The sequence below is a fragment of the Platichthys flesus genome, chromosome 23, assembly GCF_949316205.1.
Source record: "Platichthys flesus chromosome 23, fPlaFle2.1, whole genome shotgun sequence".
NCBI lineage: Eukaryota > Metazoa > Chordata > Actinopteri > Pleuronectiformes > Pleuronectidae > Platichthys > Platichthys flesus.
The window spans coordinates 7,086,589-7,104,262 of record NC_084967.1 but is presented as its reverse complement, the minus strand read 5'-3'; positions in this window follow the sequence as shown (position 1 = coordinate 7,104,262).

The following is a 17,674-nucleotide window of genomic DNA, read 5'->3' as shown; positions in this document are numbered from 1 at the left end:
CTTGTCATTGTCAGAATTACTTTGCATATTATCTCAATATAACTTTGCTACGAGGGAAATTTGAAAAAGATGCTAAATATTGGAAAGCATCTGCTGGAGCTTGTTATCCTGTTGTCAGGCAACACCTCCGAATGATGCGGCGGCTCAGTCTGATGCAAACACGGAAACGCATTCAATTTGCTCAGACGTCCAGGTTGATATTTTAGATCCTTACTCCCAATGTTTTTCTTTGGATTGAAAAAGCACATGTACCAAATTACCATCGAGAATATGTAAGTCAACGGGGAAACTGGTAAACACCTTGTCTCCATCCGAAAGTAGCAAAGGGTGGACTTTCTACATTAGACAGGAATCAATGTGTTTAATGAAAAATTCATGGCTCCATGAAATCACTGTCAAGGACTATTTCTGCATTAAACTACAATTTGTCAAATTTACTTCCCAGTGGATTTGTATGCCTCTGCACTGGATGGAGACATTCTTTTTTCAGGTTGTCCATCCCGCCGCCTTGAGGGAGTTTCTTCAGATTTGTTAAAGATATTCAGCCGGACTCACTCATGAACTGATTTGATTTTGGTGGTTAATGATCAAAGGTTGCTGTGGCCTTATTAAATATGTGTTTTGGTCTTGTGAACGTAATAGCTTAGCAACACTGGGAGATTTCTTTTAAATTTGGTAAAAACTTTCACTTGGAATTTAGATTTTGTGGGTTAAGGTCAAAGTCCAAAGGTTCTGCTATCGACATGTTCTTGTGAATTAGATGTGTCAGAAACACCCAGAGGTCACTATGACCTCACCAAACCCTATGCTTCACGAGAATCGTTGTAAATTTGGCACAGATGTTGAAATGACACTCGTATTAACTGATTAGACTTGGGAGGTCAAAGGTCAAGACCAGGATGGACTCACAAAACATGTCATTGTCAATATGATATCTAAAGTCTCCTATTTGAGAACTTCTTCAAATTCTGACCAGTATCACATGGACTCAAGGATAATGTGATCCAGTTGTCAAAGGCTAAAGGTCACAGTAACCTCAGATGAGTAGGAGGCATAAAACCGCAGGACAGCAATTCTAGATTTGCATTGTTTAGTGAACAAATATAAATGTACAACAAGTGAATGAGTGAGTGATTGTGAATAGAGCCTGGTTACCTGTTTCTCTCCGTTTGCCTTCAGCTAACTACCTCTTCTCATCTTACTATAATAGAGTATTTTCCGAAAAGCTTTCACTTTAAAAGTAAAAAAAGAAAAATAAAGGCTAGTGAAGAGAGAGAGTGGGAGAGACCACTGTGTGAAAGTAACATCCCAACAAAACAAATCATTGTGTCACTCCTGTCTACAAACCTGCCTCAGCAAAACACAGCTCCTCCTAACCGTCAAAACACCGAGCTGCTCAGTGAGCCCTCCAGCTTTCAGACAGGAGCAGGGCTGTCTCTGCTTTGTAGCGGGCCAACGCCGCCTTTCTTCTGACTCCTGCAAGAGCTTTGAAAACACAAACTGCCCAGCCCAAAAACAGATGAGATCCAGAAAGAGGAGGAATAAGACAACTGGAGCACAACAGAAAGAACGGGGGAGAAAAAATGGAGTGAAAATACTAAAAGTAATCTGAAATTAACTGTGTGTGTGTATGTGTGTGTGTGTGTGTGTGTGTGTGTGTGTGTGTGTGTGTCTCATCTCGAAAAATCCGACAGCTGTCATGTCACCCCCCCACCACATCCACACACACACACACACACACTCTCTTACCTATGAGGACCCTCGCTGATGTTCTTACAACTGCCTCACTCAACATTCGCAACTCTAATTGGTCCTCACAGAGACGGACACACATGAACACACACACACACACACACACACACACACCTCGGCTGTGGACCGTGTGAATAATGTAAAAGTTTTCCAATTAAATATTGAAAAAACAACACGTGCGCGGGGTAAAAGGAATCATGAAGTGGAAGGAAAAAAAAGAGATAAAGAATAATGAAGGAGACCTGGAACCCTTCGCAAAGCTGTCAGCATTACGCCTGGCAGTTATTGTCCGATGACTGTATTGTGCAGGAAGGGTTTGGGTTATTGTCACGTATGATCAGGTTCATGTGGTTTATAGTTAAACTTACAAGTCCTACAAAATTTAGTTCTCAGTAAAAGAAGGAACAAGGAGGGAATTTAAAAGTCCAAACTGGAGCGTTGTGTTTGGTACCAGTCAGTGAACTCTGTGGGACACGGGCTGCACTGGTCGCTGATGGAGTTTCTCTCTCTCTCTCTCTCACCAGGAGACATGTCCACTGGTCAGGTGCTCACCACTGCACTCTGGCCCTGCTTCCACTCTGCCGAGCCCAGTCACTCGTGCCCTCTTCTCCCCCTGGTGGACTGTCCCCTGTGGCCCTCGGTCCCGTTCTGCTGCCCTTTCTCCGACTCGCTGACGTGCAGTCTTCCTGACCATGTCCATCAGCTATCTCACGTGTCTCCGTCTCCAGCGTCTCCCAGTGCCTCGTGCTCTCCGTCTCGCCTTCTGTTCTGCACCTGGAGGGCCTGTTCCTCGATGCCTTATTGGCGGACAGGTAAATGATCACATCATGAGTGGATGCCCCGGCAGGAATTAAACCATGAAGCATAAAACGATGTATTTCAAACTAAAAGCACGCTAAACAAACACCACGACCATATCACCACAGTATATAAAAGAAGAAATATATGGACACGGTTTTAATAAAGAAAAAATAGAACTCCTGCAACAATCGCAGTGGCATTGTTACCAAAATCATCACACTACCTCACAATAATGTCAAACGATTCCCTTGTAATTTGATAGAGGTTTATGACAGACAGCAAGTTGTTTTGTCATCCAAACACTCCGATTGGTCTTGGGTCTCCATCTCCCAAAATTGTCAGTGGAGGCACAGGAGGAGAGTCCTGTGCCTCCACAGGAATATGCAGGACGCAGGTTGACCTTGCAGGACACACTGCTGCTGCAACTAAAAGTGGTCACATTAGATAAAAAATAGATTCCTGTTGCGCCTGCCTATTCCAGCTGACTCCGTATCGCAAGTGCACGAGCCCAGGTCGTGTCCCTTCCACTGCATTAAACATGCACACGTCCTCAACATAACAGTGGGACGCATGGCCCAGAGGGAGTGTGGACGCCGGGGCAGGGAGCCATCTTATTACAGCGCTCGTGCTCTTGTAAAACAAGGCTCACAGGTTGGCTGAAGACTTTTCACAGACGTACAGATGTGTTTTACTTACGCGATGCGTCTGCAAAGCTTTGTTTTGCCACGATGCTGTTATCTACAGTTGTTTGTGTGTCTGTCAATCACCTTGAGGAGCTAAGACAGCTTTTCACCCACTCTAGCATCGAGGCTCACATACTAACAGGGAGATGATAACGGCGACGCACACACAGACCATCTTCCCTGTGTGAGCGGCAGAGTGACGAAGAGACGGAGGAAGAAGAGAGACGGGGTCACAAGGCCCCAAGAAGATCCACTTAAATCGGCTGAAAATTGTTTAAAGCACTCACAGAAGCCACCTCATGCGTCCGTCACTGTTCTGCCTTTCCAGCGCTGCCTGTGACTCAGCAGCGTGTTGCCTTTGTTTTTTTCTATTTCACCCTCAGCTGAGCAGAATTCCAGACTTCAGAGGCAGTCGCTTGATGAGTGCTGACATTGAGAGAGCCCTGCTCAGCGACCGCTGTGACCCGGAGCCTTAAATCTCTGGGGGGGGGGGGGGAAAGGAGAGGCAGTTTATGATATCGCACTTCAGTGAGCACCGGAGAAGAAAAAAAATAAGTATCAATTTTACGACGGGCTCTAAATCAGGATGGGTTTGCAGAGACGACTTTATTGTTCAATCTGGCCGCCTGTTCTGGAGGTGTTAGCGAGGTTAGACAAGCGAGCGGTGAGCGCGCCCGCCTCGCCATAACAATAATCATCGAGCCAAGCCCGCAGCTCACGACCTGTAAATTGATTAAGGAGGGGATGATGACAGAAAAGATTCTCTGCGAACTTCTCCGAGGCGCTGTGCGGTGAATTCGCAGGCCTTCATTAGACGGACTGTCTGTCCGGGCGTGCTGAATCCAGAGAGGAGATGATGAGAGGGTGTGAGGGGGTAATGGGAAAACTCCAAACTCGTTGGCGGTGTTTATACGAGCTGTCTACCATGAAGAGAAGGGCCACGGCCCCCTCTGTCCTCAAATGAATAAAAAAATCATCTCGTCTGTCTGTTTCATTACGGGAAATCATTTCTCCCAAATCAGAGCAGATAAATCACTTAGAGGAAAAATGTGGGAAGGTGCACGAGTGTATGAGCGTGTTGAAAACCGTTTTGTGGGTGTCTAATAAGGCCTGTGTGTGTGTGACCTCTGTGTGTGTGTGTGTGTCCGTGTTTTGTGTGTATAACTACCCCCCCCCCCCCCGTTTGTGCATGAGACTGTTTGTGTGACTGTCAGCCCGAGAGTCAACAGAATTTCTGAAGCAGCGCATGGTTATTTCGGTATCGCGGGGTCTCGCCCGAGGAAGCATGATTAAGACGCTGAATCAGACTCCCCGGTCAAACACTGCAGCAGAATCATGCAACTTTAACTTCCTCCGACCCGTTGACACAAACAAGTGAGACATGACTCCATCCAACATTAATCAGCCCCTCAAGGAAACTCCGGGATGCAGAGGAGTGTTTTTTTTTTAGGTGGGATAAACAGTTTCCATGATAAGATTGCAAGGTCTTGCAATTTCTTAACAACATTAGTCATCGTTTTAGAAGTGATGAAGGCGGTAATATTTTTAGGAATCATGAATTAATCACAGCAACCCATTTATAGAATGCATGGTTATAATTCGGCCCAACAATTTTCAATCCACTCAACACAATCCAAGCTGAATGAAATGTAGGACTACAACACAATAAATACCAGCGCAGTGGCCATTCTAACCCTACCTGTTTAGAACAGGCTGTTTTCTTGGCCTGTGGTGATGCTGGTTGCAGTTTTCTTACCGAAAGTGTAAAATTCATTTTAATTGAGCCGCAGCAACTACAGACTCCGTCCACATGAACCCTGAAGCTGCATAAAGAGCTGTTCACCTGTTTATTCAAAGTTCAGTGAAGCACGACTAACCCTATACTACAGAGCCTGTTTATTCAGAACTTATTAATAGTTAATGTATCGTTTGTCCAAATGGCAACAAATTTGACAATGAGCCCTTAACTACACACAAAACACTGAATGGTTCTCTTAGTATGCGTTCCACACACAGACAGATAAAGAGCACTAGTGTTGTGTTTCAGTAAGTGTTGGTGAGATGATGCAGTTTTCCCTAACCAAGTGTAGAACAGGACAGGGGGACATTATTATGTTCCAAGTCTCCTACGTCCTACAAAGAGACCTGTATTCCAAAGGTCCTATGTTCCCCAGCTCTGTGTTAGCTCAATTAGTTATTATATGTAAATTTGTTATACAGTTATTTTATGTTTCTGCCCATTTTAACTGAATTTATCAGCTTGTTATTGATGCTTAGAGGTTAGGGGCTATTCTTCCAATATAAAAAACTGGATAATATTTATGATATATTCTAACTCAAATATGACCCAAACACTATGAAGGTTAATGTTTTCTGATATATTGAAATTGAACTGAGGAATATAGGCCGATGTGAACACAGTGCAGACTCGCTCTGCAGTGGAAGTGGAATGAAAGGTCACAAGGTTTTACTAAAGGTCTGAAGTTAAAAGGAATAGGCCGGAATTAAATGAATATCTTCGGTAATACACTTATATAAACAAGTTTTGCATAAGTGATTTTCAATCCAAATCCAAATGGATCTGACATGTGCCGTGAGATAAACAGCAAATAATGGTAATAAATTTAAATCTTTATTTTTATGAGTGAACATTAAAGTTGCTTGGATGCAGATTTTATTCTTTAGACAGAGCCAAGGTAGATATCTCCCCATGTGTCCAGTCTTAATGCTAAGCTAGGCTATCAGGGGATTAAAACATGTGAGTGTTATTTCATAAAATACCTTTAATATAAAACATCCCTTTTGTAGAGGAAACCACCAGAACCAGGGATAAAATTGAGCAAAGACAAGAGTTAGGGCATCCATGAATCAACAGCCTCGGTGACTAAATCGAGATAAATGAATGTACAAATAGAACCTTCTCCTGCTGTCATTTCTCCTACTCATCCACATCCTTCACTTATTTGTTACCTTCACCGAGGAGGTAACGATTTCCTCTGCGTCTGTTGAATAGCAGGATTTCGGCACAACTTGGTGGAAGGTCTCCATATGTCAAATTAGGAGTGGATCCAGATCAGGGGGTAGAACCAGATGGGTTTCTCACCTTTTTCTGGAATAGGGTGTTTTGTGACATTTTACTCAATTTCTCAGATAATTCATGGCTGTAGATGGGAAAAAAAACATGCAATTTCATTAAGGGAATTCATATCTATGAGTGTTCACAATTTGGTTCAGCTTGAATGAATCTAAATGGACTGTTGGGCTATGGAGAAGCTATTGGCTATTCTAGTTAAACTTATTTTCTTGTTTTTCTCTATTCAATATAAGTTCATCCCATCCATTCAACTGAACCCTTCCCCCCCACACACCCACAGTAGCCAATCGGTCGGTTGTATCCACTAACCTGAGCTGCACTTGGAGCATAACGCCTCCTTCTGCGACTAACACCAACATCTGAATGAACCTCCCCGCCCACGTCCTCTTATTCCTTAAAGCAACACTTGTGAGCACAGACATTAACATCATTAAGTACTGACACTCCACTGCATTAACGTTCCTTTCCTCTTCCATTAAGCACTCTGAAACCTAACGTATGACTCGTAGTGAACTCATGTAAAGTGCTCGCTCCCTACACACAGTCCTTCAGAGCTGTATTAACTGGGGCCGTGGATGAAGTTTCAAAACAACAGTTGTGACATTCTTTAAACTGTCGCCACAGGCTAATCTCACCTCAGGCGTTGAGTTGAGAATTTCCTAATTTTATCTTTTCACCTGCAGATGCGTTCTTTGATTCCCTGTTAGCCCCGCACCAAAGGGGCACTGCTTCTCTTTCTAAAGCAACATGGAACAACAGGCATGGCTCCATTCCCCCGTAATAACCCCGGGGATGTTGTGCTGCGCTGCAACAGTTGATTTCTAGTGACACCGAGCCACGGGAGCAGAGGAACGAGGCGGGTGGCTGAACGGGAGCGTGTTACCATTTTTCATACGGAATAGCTCAATCCCAAATTCGAGCAAATGTACCCTACCTGCGTCAGGGAGATTTCAGTGGAGGAATAAGACGTGATCGAGTCCCGGGGGTCCCACATCAGCCTCGTGTTTTGGTTCGGCTCAGAGACATGGAAGCTCACAGCCCACACATGTTATCATGCATGGCAAATCCCTGAACAACTTGTGTAACATATTACAATTGAGTCAGGCCCAGAGTGCACAAGTGTGACTTCTTACACTGTACAAGCTGGTATAGGAAATAGCTCACGTGACAATCAAGGGAATAACTCACGTGCTTGCGATCTTCTCGCTCTTCAGAGGATTTAACATGAGACCACGTACTGTGTAATAAGCACCGGAAAAAACATGGAGATCATTTAGTTCAAATGTGGAGTTCGCAGGACACAAAGTTCAGACAACAGACGAAGCACGTTGTGTGGAAATGAGCATTTAACCCACAAGCACAAGCAAAAAAAAAAGGAAAACTTCAGGATCACGGACCGGCGGCGAGATCGAAGAACAAGAGCAGGACTCTACAGACCAACTGACAAAGACAACACAGATTAACCACACAAGGGTGTCAGTGATAATTGGGTTCAGGTAAAACACGCGAGGTCAGGAGAGACCATCGCTGTGTTCTCAATTCAGGGGCCGCATCCTTCAGAGGCTGCGTTTGAAGACCGATTGTGTCAAAGCGGCGAAACTAGTCCTTCAATTCAAGGATCCAACATAATTATAATACGATTATTTATTTATTTATATCGAACTTCTGAAAAACTGAGTTACACTGTGCTTCACAAAGAAAAGATAAACGAGTAAAAACCAAAAAAACATCAAAACAAGTCATAAGTGAATATAGTCATAAGGGAAAACGCTAACATTGAGGAATTACCGCCAAATGCAAACCAGGATTAGGTAAAATCATGGAATTGCTGTACGATAAAGTTACGTTTTTTCAATATATTATTTATTATATATAATATATTATAAGCAGCTACTGACTCAGCCTGTCATATTTCCTGTCAGGGTGTTCGAGAGCCTCTGAGCTATGATTTGAAAAGCTCCTTCCCCTTTAGTCTTTAGCCGAGAATCTGGAAGAGTTAAAAGCCTCCTGCCAAGGGATCTGTAAGAGCGAGCAAGGTTGTATGAGGATAGAAGATTTACTGAGGACTCAGACCATTAGGAGCCTGTAGTAAGTAATGAAAAGAGCCTTAAAATCCAATCTAAAACGAAAATATGTGCTCTATAAATAATCTGACTTCACTTATGAACTGTTGAAACACTCTCCCCGCTTCCCGATCCTCAAAGTCTGTTCTCCAATTAAGCTGCAGCAGCTCTTGTCATGTATTGCTGCTTCTTTCCTCCTCTGTGAAGAAGAAAACAAGGACATTTGAGATACTTTATAAAAACCTTTTAAACACACAGAACAAAAACAGGAGTGAGCACAGCTGACCTCTTCTCTCCGCCTCTCCCAACACGGACCAATGAGAGTTGAGGAAAACAAAAAGCAATGCAGAGCAGCCAGGCATCTCCTCCTCTTAAGGACTGTATTAACCTTTCCACAGATGTCAGTATATAATAGGTGGGACCGCGTGCAGCACAATGGCATTTGTCTTGGATAAGGTGCAGGGGTCCTCCTGCTAAATGCCACCAGTAATGAAGCAGCTCCCTGTGTGTGGCCGCGCTTCCTCTAATCTGTGGTTTAATATCCCTCTGGAGTATGTGTATGAAAATATGTGTGTGTGTGCGTGTGTTCAGGAGGAAGTGGAAAGCAAACTATGAGGGATTTTGTCTTTCCTTAAGGAATTTGGATGCATAGTGTATGTTAATGTGGGTAATCAGTGTGTGAGCAGGTAGCGCTCTCTGAAATGTTAATATCACTCATCACCAATATGTAGTGCATACTGTAATCTCCTTTAATAAACAAGTCACCTAACCTGTGACTTTCTGAGCTCATGTGCAATTACAAATTGGTAATTGGTTTTTATTTTTTAAAGGGAAACCTCTCCTTTTACTTGAAACGAGAAAAGGATATTTATTTTATTATTTTATATCTGAGTACCCTCCAGTTCAATGTGAAAACTACTAATAAACATTAACAAGCAATAGTATTGAATTTAATTTTCTATTTTTCAGTGTTTGACTCCATACAGACATTTAAAAAACTACCAGTTCACTGAATCATAGCGCATGTTAAACATTACGATGTTTCAGACCTTTGCTTGAGGACAATTTCTCTAACTGGACCTATTTGCATGGTAATGGTATACCGCTGCTCTGGAGTCTGTCTACCTAATCTAACCGTAGACTGTAGGCTGCACTATGCAGCCCCGCTTCCTCCCACCAGCTTCATCTTCAACATTCACATTACGGAAGGAGGTGAATCGATTCCCTTCTCAGTCTTCACCTCAGAATCTCAACTCCCTGGGTTCATCATTGATTCGTCCTAACACTGAGTCAGGAACGTCAGACACAAGTTTGATTCTGCTGGTGAGGTGAAAGTTGATAAGCAAAGGGGAGAGACCATTGAATGTGGCAAAATACAATATTATAGTAACATAGTTCCTCAGTGCAGCAGTGAAAAGGGCCAACAAGCACGACATGCATTAGAAAAGATGTTATAGAATGAAGAGGCTCACGTCGTATATAATGGAAAAGAACGGAGTATGAATTTCCTTTGCAGTTTTCTCAGATCCAGCGTTTAGCAGCCATTAGACATGCTGCCATCACCACTCAGCCGTGGTAGCAGCCACTTGGGATGAACATACACTGGATGCATCTTTTATAAGCTGAGCTGTGTCAAGCATGCAGAACACCCTGGGAGGTTGGAGGGTTTGAGCACAAAATCAAAGGCGTATGATTCCGGGGTAATTTTTGCGATAGCAATCGCAGTTTGTGTTTACACGGTTTGTTATAGAAGAGAGAAAGGATTTAACACAGATTAGACATTTAACATGCGGGAACCGCCCACTTCAAACTCAGCAGCAATGCATTGCATCATATTGACGTGTGTTACGTATGATATGTGACATTTGGATGAATGTTGCCTCACATTTTAGTGATGAGAGTATCCCAGGGATCCGCATGGAGATACGTGGGGAGGGTCTCTCATCTCGCTGAGCTCTACTGGCCAGCTGGAGCAGAGGAGAGGAGCCTGTGGGCCTGAACACCACACTGCACCAGCACACCACACTGCACCAGCACACCACACTGCACCAGCACAATGCTGCGTCACGCAAGCACGATCTGCCCCAGATATACCACATGGAAGCTAAACACATTCTTCTATATCACAGCACGGTTTCATAACATCTCATAAAGGGTCAGAGGGCAATGTAAAATTTGGAGATAATATGGAATAGAATATTTAATTTAAATGCTTCTTTTAGTTTTCTGTACTGACGAAAATTTTGAATTCGATGTGTAAAGTATGTAGTACCTGAAAAGTTATGTTCTGTGCTGTTGAGCTGAGGGCACAGCTGAGGGTGGTGAATGTTTTGTGGAATAGACTAAACATCTCGACTTCCTCCCATCCACAAGTGGAGCCAGGATATTCCAGATGCAAGAAATAGATGTGGATTGTTAACTCGCCTCGTTGAAAGACATTGTTATTATTCTTGAGTGACAAGAGCTGTTTGTTTGCAATCAGGTGACACGAAAAGAAAAAAAGCATTGTGCGATTAGTGAATAGAGCGTAGCATGACAACGAGAGTGTGAAGATGAGACAGGGAGAAGAAAGATTCATCCTCATCAGTGTCTGGATACAAGCGTGCAGAATCATGTGCTGTCCCTGTACAGTCAGAGCATCTACAGAGAGAAATGATGCAGATTGGAGAGTTCACTGTCAGTTCTACAGCCAAGCACAGGAGCCATGAAGAGGCCGCAGACCAGCAGTACCGACCCAGGAACCCTATTTCCGCTCGGACTCCTCTTCTCCCTCGGGGGGTCTCCGAGGTGGAGGAGGCTCAGCTCATTTGATCCGAGTTGAACAGTCGATCTCCATCTGCCTTTCAGCAACATCCTTATTTTTTCGCTCTGTGTGGTTTACTTCACACAATACCCCAGCTGCTCCTTCATGTTGTGTCTTCTCCTACCAATTGATTCACTGTCAGGCTTGTAATGATGATAAATGCAGAGGAAATGGATCCATAAACCAATGGATCAAATTGGAATTTATGGTAAATACCTTTTTTTAAATAATGTTTGGGAAGTGGGGGTTTACTCATTTGCCCCTGTGATGTAACAACCCGGCTCTGATTGGCTGAAGGCTTCACAGACATTACATGTCTTATGTTTTCATTCTAAGAATCCAGTTGAGTTTTCTGCTCGATGTAAGGTGTTGAATTCAAACTCTCTTTTTGTACCTGAGAAATGAATGTGTGTGTGTGAATGGGTGACTGGCAAACTGTCCTGTAAAGCACTTTGATTAATCAAGACCAGAAAAGCTCTACATGAATACAACCATTCACCCTTTTTTCTCCGTGTGCTGCAAGTGGTTCAAAATAGATCATGAAAACGATCTTTCACAGCAGTTTCAATGTTGAATACGTCACAAACATCACAAACAAGTTGTTTATTGGTATTGCAGGAGAGGAAGATGCACGGCTTCATAGCGTAGAGTCCTGGCATTTAGTTGAGTACATAGGCCGACGTTTATTCATGGAAATTACATGAAACAGAAACCTGCAGCAGACACGCTCCCTGTGTGAGAACCAGACGCCTGCGAGACGCGGCAGATCAGCAATGCAGCCGTAACACGCTGTGCACGCTACCTGTGCTGCCCGCAGGTGTGAGGGCTGTTCCACTCTTCAGTCAGTGCATGATCTCTGACCTTGAGGTAAACCAGCCCGGTATGAAGTCCCAACACGCCCTTCGGTATATGCTGTGGGTGTGATATCGACCGGGGAGCGGAGGCCTCACCAGCTCAAGCGCAGTGAAATCCTGACAGGGAAAGACATGAATCCTGGCTCCGGTCTCTCAGCAGCTTCTATCAAGGTGAGAATGGGCAACGGCCTCCCTCCGCAGCTCCGTGGCCAGCAGCGCAGGACCGCTGCTGCACGGGGGCAGATCACAGCTGTGCATGTGTGGAACAGCGGTTTGCACACTGCTGCTGGGGAAGGGAAACCCCGCTCACACAAGCTAATATTAGGGAGGACAAAGCACAGGGAAAACGAGTTGATTCTCCCTCAACTGCAGCGCTGTCCATTATCCCTGTCCTGTGGCAATGGAAGGGGAAAGCCAGCTGGCTAGAGACCTCAACAATAAACAAACACAACGTTGTCTGGTTTGAACAAACAACCTGTAGCTTCCCCGGAGCCAGCCTTTTCCTCCCCAGCGATGATGAATATTCTCTGTCTCCCACCGTCATATTTTTCTGTTGGCTGTGGTGAGCTTTTTGGGCTCCGGGGCCGGATATTGATAAAGCTGGAACAGGATTTTCTGCTCTGTATAATGTGGCGATCGCTCAGCGGTGTGTGAGGAATGCTCGGTGCCACGGTGGATATAGATATCCAACCTCCCGCTTCGACACACGCGGGGCGACTGAGGTTTATGAGTAAACAGTGGAGCGAGTGTGTCAGTCAGTAATCACTGATCTCACACTGCCTCTGACCTCTGCGCCTCTGACCTGCGTAGACTTACACACACACACACATACACACACACACAAGTTGTCCGCATCTACACACTGCAAACACGGCGCACGCACAACAATGACAGACACCACCTCACACTGTTCTATTTGAGCTATTTACCCATTTAATCCCAGTGTGTGTGCTGCACTCCATTTCAACCGGCAGTAATGAGCTGTGGCTAGACCCTGCTGTGTGGGAGTGTGTGTGTGTGTGTGTGTGTGTGTGTGTGTCTAAAAGCTTCCTGCAGTGAGGTCTTTAGTGCAAAGCATGTCGAGTCACCCAGCACAGCTCAACATAGAGGCACCTCACTGTGGTGTGTGTTTGTATAGTTAGAGCCCCACTTTTTCTAGCACTCGTCCTGCATCCATAATAATATACAGACACACACATATGTCTGTGCACAACACAGGAACATGGACACACAATCATAGTGAATGCGGGAAATGATCTGCCTTTATTATTTCAGTAGCACTGGGTTACCCATAATGCCGAAAGAACATTGGTTTCACTAATGGAGGTTATGTAGCAGTAAATAAATATAATTACTGCAATAAGTTGCAATTTCACTACAAAACACAAGCTTGTGCATTATAGCGCTAATGTTCATGTTTTTTTCTCCTTTTTATTAAGTCTCTAAATATAAATGTCGCCTTCAACGGATCTGAAACTGAAACCTGCACTACAGGACGCAAAGTTTGATATTTAAAAACAGTTTTTAATCAAAATAAATGGAAAAATGCACTTTTAATAGGAATGTATAATAAGTAGAGCACAACGTCAAGTAGCCTGAAAGGTGAAGAACAAGAGGGGTAGTAACACAACATTTAAATTTTGTCTATTTCTTTAATCATGTGAACTATTATATTGTGTACTGTGGCACTGCAGTGGTTTAAGTCTGAGATTAGGTGCAGTGCAGCAAACGTGATCAATATATTGCTTTGAAATAACCAGCAGTAAGCTTCCAGCTTCTACCATGGGGGTAATTGTCCTGTAGAGAAATGTGTTGTTCATCAGGTAACACTAATCCTTTATCAGGAAACGATGTGTCTGCTGTAGCACACACTCTCTGTGCGGCCCAGTGTATTGGCTGAAAGAAGACAGCAGCAATAATGGCCCTGCAAAAATTCTTGAAGAAAGGAAAGTTCACAGTGAATCCCAGGAGCTCTCTCAGGAGCTGGAGCAGGATAAGACCAGGTTCATGTGGGACTTAATTCAAAAGGCGAGCAAACCTAGATACACACTCCGACTATCATCCAGCTCTTATACCTCAATTTTACAATAGAGTGTTTAAACTAGGACTGTCTGGGGGCGAGTGCAGGAAATTCATAAATCAACAAACAGACAGATTCAACCGTGAACACAAATATTGACTGAGTGAGGAAATAACCTCAACTGAAACTTCATTAACACGACCATAACACCATAGAAATCATGATTCTTAATCTTAGTTCAGGAAGGGTTTACCACTGGTGAGCTGGCTTCCTGTCTATACTCAGAGGCTCCTCCCACACAGAAAGGACTCGTTCAATAGCGGATTGAGACATTACACTTTAAACCAGAATAGTTGGCCTCATGGTGGTGCTAGAAGAGGGTCAGGAGGACCATCAACCATTAATTTCAATCTGTGATCCATTCCAGGGACTCGATTGTTCTAAGGCTGCATTTAGAGATCAACTGTGTCACATTTCGATCACACATCATTTATAGTCTGATGCCACAAAGTATCATCAGGGGAATTTAGTGTCAAGTGTCAAGTGTATTGCCCGAGGCCACTACTGCTTGCGAACTGAAAGAGTTGGGGATCAAACCAGCGACCCTCTTGTAAGCTGACGCCCCGCTCTACCTCCTGAGCCACAGCGGTCAAAAGAGCCAGCGAGAGTAGAGCAGAATCAGATAAAAGAGCAGTTATGGTCTCAGGTAGAAAACTGGGACTGAGGCATTTCAGCAGCGATGAACCCAAGAATTGTCATTTATGAAACACCAGTCTTCTTCTCCAGGACCACTGTCGTCACTGGCCGTGAAGCAGCAGGTGATTGGGTGTCAGCCGCCCCTTGCTAAGCATAGCTCCAACATGCCCTCTGCGCTTCACATCTTGCATTCATAATGCAGCCGGTGTCCTCTAATGACAAACATGTAGATGTAATGTAGCACAGCAGTGGCCTTGGACCAAATAAATATTTAATAAGATATAACACTTAATGGCTGACGAGCTGCTCACTGATGAGCCGCCGCAACGCACCGCATAACGAGCTCTTTCCCGACATCTCACTTCTCCTCTGTTCTGATCATCCAGACTGAAACCATTACATTATGCATGAAAGGAAGCAATGAGCTGCAAATTGCTTACAAAAGGGAGAAAAACAGACATGTTGCTTTACTAATGGCCGGATTTATGACACTTAATAGACCTCATGCTATCTGCAGCCACTGCTGGAAAGGGTAATATGTAAAAATAGAATTGTCGGAATAATGAAAAATATATAGAATCATACAAAGCTACTCTGTGTTCTTTACATTGACACCTATTTGATTAGATTACAACTTGAATGAATGTTTTAAATAAAAACAGATTTAACATTCTGTGAAAGAGCCTTGAACATTAATGACTCATATGGTTTAAGTTTTTTTTTACCTTTTTCACTCGTATGTTAGATACATTACATCATGAAATAAAAGTAAATATATTTATCCCTCCTCGTACTCAAGCACTTCGTAAATGAACTTTAGTTAATTAAATGTGTGAAGTTATACAATTACACATTCATGTTATGGTGTATCGTTGTTAGCTGGATGCAGTATGTCCTGCAGTTTTGTCATTAGCGTATTAAAACAACCATATATTTGGTGATATGTTCATGATTAGTGGGCTTTAAAAGTGAGGAAATGTCTATTTCATTAGCTTTAGATGGGAGTTAGGCAGTTGCCACCTCCATTTACAGTCTCTGAGTTAAGCTAATAACCCAATCGGCTGAGGTTTATGTGTTCTATACAGGCTGATCACAGTTTTCTTATCTAATAGGAAGAAAGCAAATAACCCGATTTATGTCAAACTGTTTCAGTTGTAACAATCAATAAGGTCAAGTGAGTGAGGTCAAACAAATTACCATTTACTGAATGAAACACAATAGCTGTACCCTGATAAAATTGGGGAGCTTTGCATAAACTATTACAGGACATGTTCAGTACATTCCCCATCTAATATGATTGAAACGTTTATAACCATAGCACCTCACCCTCTTCAGATTTAACAACAGGTAACATTACAGCAAATGAAAACTAAAAGGACAGCTGAAATACTGACACATTGATAAACAACGTGGACTACTTCCAGGGGCCGAGGGACCAACCTGATCACAGACTCCAACTGGAGGGGGCGTGAGTATAAATACAGACTGAAGGAGCTAAATAAGGATCCGGCAACAGTCCGCTAATGAAACCAGATTTTCGTAAATATTACTCCCATAAACATGCCTGATTGTTTTCATCAAGATCCATGAATTAGGAATCAAAGAAAGTATTGAAAAATGCATTATCTCACTATGTTAAAGAAAGTGTAAACAAAGGTTCCTGGATCCGCCCACAGATCCATGGATGATGCCCCACCCCTCCACGACACTTCACAGAAATTGGTTGTGAAATTTTTGTGTAATCCTGCTAAAAAATAAAACATAATCTTCTTGCCGGTGATGAAAAAAGTTTCACTGTAAGTATGTACAAACTCCTGTATATCGGACTTACACCAAACTTGACCAGAGAGAAGTCTCTCGTGTTCTAGGTGTTCACCGAGGCAGGGCTCCTCATGGATTTGGATTTGGTTTTCAATCACTCCTACTCCTTCATGGACTGCAGCAGGAATCAAGAGAATTGGGATCAGGGCCCGGAGCATCATGCAGCTACATGTTAGCAGCAGCGCTCTTATTCACTCAGTAGGGATTTATCCATCCTGCTACATTCTTCTCCTCCTCACACTGAGCCGAACCTCCCAGTGTTGTGACTGCCAGCTGCTGAGCTCATGCTGAGTGGGCTTGAGTGCAGAGGCCTGTTTCTTGGCCACTCATCCCTGCTGGATGCTTGTGGATACATACTGTACATTACTCACTCGGCGAAGACAGTGCCCACTCGGAGTGAAGAATTTGATGTCGTCAAATGCGAAATCTGAATTCCAGATCAAGTGGAAGTGAGGTTTCTCGCTAATCAATAAACGAAACGGCTTGACGTGAATCCTTTCAAACTAAATGTAGCGGTAACTCAATAAAAACTGAACTTGATAGTTTAAGTACAAAATAAAAGCTCCACTTAGCTAATTCATTGTCGGCAAATGTTTAATACAGAGAGTCCCTTCATACCATACTCAAGTGTAAATGCAACCAAGAGGCTTCAGAGATTGACTCAAAACACATCAGCAAAACCTTTGTCAACACACCACTGTCCCGTATAAATATCCAGAAAGACTATTGCATTTGCGTAGGGCTGTGAAGATCAAAGGACTATCACAGAAAAAAAAAAATTGTGAGTCAATTTTAATTCTAAATGGAAAGGCCTAATAGAAGCCTTAAATTAATTAAGTCCACTAGTTCTTGTGTGATCTCGCTGACAGACAAACAAACAAAGTCTCTTTGAGGGATTTAATAAAAAGGATTAGAATTCTGTATGTAGCTCTTACAAGTCATGTGATCAAGGAATGCTGCTGAACTGTTGTTCTGATCCGGTGCATCCACAGAATAATCCACGTGGAGGAGGAAGTGGAGCCTGTGAATGTCTTGCTTGTGGTTCATCCATGTGAGTCATCAGTTTAAGGAAGGTTGTTAGGTAGCA